Raw genomic sequence first — 2,710 nt, forward strand, 5'->3', positions numbered from 1 at the left:
TCCAGCTCTGATCTCCAGCATCTGCAGACCTCGCTTTCTCCCCACAGGGATAATTTGCAAACTCCACACAGTCAGTCGCCTGAGGCGGGAGTTGAACCCAGGTCTCCGGTGCTGTGAGGCAGCAGTGCTAACCACTGTGCCACCGGGCCGCCCCAGGTAATGTACTGGAGCATTATCTGGATTTCCAGTACATTACCTGACTCTCCGGTACAATACCTGGCTCCAGTACAATACCTGGGTCTCCGGTACATTACCTGTGTCTCCAGTACATTACCTGACTCTCCAGTACATTACCTGGCTCTCCAGTACATTACCTGGCTCACTAGTACATTAACTGTGTCTCCAGTACATTACCTGACTCTCCAGTACATTACCTGTGTCTCCAGTACATTACCTGGGACTCCAGTACATTACCTGTGTCTCCAGTACATTACCTGTGTCTCCAGTACATTACCTGGGACTCCAGTACATTACCTGGGTCTCCAGTACATTACCTGACTCTCCAGTACATTACCTGTGTCTCCAGTACATTACCTGACTCTCCAGTACATTACCTGGGACTCCAGTACATTACCTGGGTCTCCAGTACATTACCTGACTCTCCAGTACATTACCTGACTCTCCAGTACATTACCTGGGACTCAAGTACATTACCTGGCTCTCCAGTACATTACCTGACTCTCCAGTACATTACCTGACTCTCCAGTACATTACCTGGCTCACTAGTACATTAACTGCGTCTCCAGTACATTACCTGACTCTCCAGTACATTACCTGGGACTCAAGTACATTACCTGGGTCTCCAGTACATTACCTGACTCTCCAGTACATTACCTGGCTCTCCAGTACATTACCTGACTCTCCGGTACATTACCTGGTCTCCAGTACATTACCTGGGACTCCAGTACATTACCTGGGACTCCAGCACATTGCTGGAAATGTGTTGCTGGAAAAGCGCAGCAGGTCAGGCAGCATTCAGGGAATAGGAGAATCCAGTACATTACCTTACGCTCCAGTACATTACCTAGCTCTCCAGTACATTATCTAGTTCTTCAGTACATTAGAGGGGAAAGTGAGGACTGCAGATGCTGGAGATCAGAGCTGAAAATGTGTGCTGGAAAAGCGCAGCAGGTCAGGCAGCATCCAAGGAGCAGGAGAATCCCTGGGTCTCCAGAGCATTACCTGGCTCCCCAGTACATTACCAGACTCTCCAGTACATTATCTGGCTCTCCGGTACATTACCTGGGTCTTCAGTACATTACCTGACTCTCCAGTACATTACCTGACTCTCCGGTACATTACCTGGGTCTCCAGTACTCCCCCAAGTCCCTCCTCCCTACCTTTTATCTTAGCCTGCTGGGCACACTTTCCTCATTCCTGAAGAAGGGCTTATGCCCGAAACGTCGATTCTCCTGTTCCTTGGATGCTGCCTGACCTGCTGCACTTTTCCAGCAACACATTTTCAGCTCTCCAGTTCATTACCTGACTCTCCAGTACATTATCTGGCTCTCCAATACATTACATGACTGTCCAGTACATTACCTGACTCTCCAATATATTACCTGACTCTCCAGTACATTGCCTGGGTCTTGAGTACATTACCTGACTCTCCAGTACATTACTTGGGCGTTTGGATTAATAGCGTAGAGATAATACCTCCAGGTCATCACCTCTCCTTGCTTGATAGCATTGTCTAGAGGCTGGAGGAACAACGGTTACATTATGAAGTTGTGTTAGACCAGACAATGGCTGTCTCTTTGAGTTTCCCAGACAGCAGTGGGCGACTGGGATCTGCCTCATACTCACAAGACAGCAGTTCCCCGAATTCTTCAAATGGGCACGAGGTGCATGTTTCTGTCAGGGATGGATCCTGTCTTTTCCATGTAGGTGGGTACTTCAAGGAATTGGGATTAATGATCTTCTAGGCTGCTTTCCTGTGCCCTGATTGGCTGCAAAGTAACCTGTCCCATTGGCCAGCTGTTTAGCATAGAATGCCTACAATTCCACACTGACCCTCTGAAGAGGATCCCACCCAGACCCATTACCCTATCCTATCACCCTGCATTTCCCATGACTAATCCACCTAACCTACACATCCCTGAATGCTATGAGCAATTTAGCATGGCCAATTCACCTAATCTGCACATCTTTTGGACTCTCAGAGAGGAGGGTGGGGGAAGGTAGCAAAGAGTAGCGGGGGAGATCGTGCCTTACCAACTTAATAGAGTTCTTTGAGGAAGTGACCAAGTTGATAGATGAAGGAAGGGCTGTTGATGTCCTATCCATGGACTTTAGTAAGGCATTTGATAAGGTTCCCCATGGTAGACTAATGGAGAAAGTGAAGTCACATGGTGTGTAGGGTGTTCTAGCTAGGTGGATAAACAACTGGTTGAGCAACAGGAGACAGAGAGTAGTAGTTGAAGGGAGTTTCTCGAAATGGAGAAAGGTGACCAGTGGTGTTCCACAGGGGTCAGTGTTGGGGCCACCGGTGTTTGTGATATACATAAATGATCTGGAAGCGGGCACTGTTGGTATGATCAGCAAGTTTGCAGATGACACAAAGATTGGTGGAGTAGCAGAAAGCATAAGGGACTGTCAGAGAATACAGGAGGACATAGATAGACTGGAGAGCTGGGCGGAGAAGTGGCAGATGGTCTACAATCCAGACAAGTGTGAGGTGATGCATTTAGGCAAGTCTAATTCTAGAGCG

At 48.1% G+C, this 2,710-nt stretch overlaps 1 long non-coding RNA gene across 3 annotated transcripts; it reads right to left on the reverse strand.

The window, feature by feature from the left end:
- Positions 1-447: 447 nt before the first annotated feature.
- LOC122545952 lies at positions 448-1,297 on the reverse strand. 3 transcript variants are annotated; one of them, XR_006310632.1, is made up of 3 exons: positions 1,268-1,297; positions 795-879; positions 448-714 (listed from the first exon to the last, which is right to left on the reverse strand). It is a non-coding gene; the product is annotated as an uncharacterized LOC122545952 (long non-coding RNA). The 3 variants fall into 3 exon arrangements; XR_006310631.1 differs by having other exon boundaries at positions 795-874; positions 1,263-1,293; XR_006310630.1 differs by having other exon boundaries at positions 795-874; positions 1,243-1,274.
- Positions 1,298-2,710: the final 1,413 nt, after the last annotated feature.

Source organism: Chiloscyllium plagiosum, unplaced genomic scaffold (genome assembly GCF_004010195.1).
Source record: "Chiloscyllium plagiosum isolate BGI_BamShark_2017 unplaced genomic scaffold, ASM401019v2 scaf_26889, whole genome shotgun sequence".
Lineage (NCBI taxonomy): Eukaryota > Metazoa > Chordata > Chondrichthyes > Orectolobiformes > Hemiscylliidae > Chiloscyllium > Chiloscyllium plagiosum.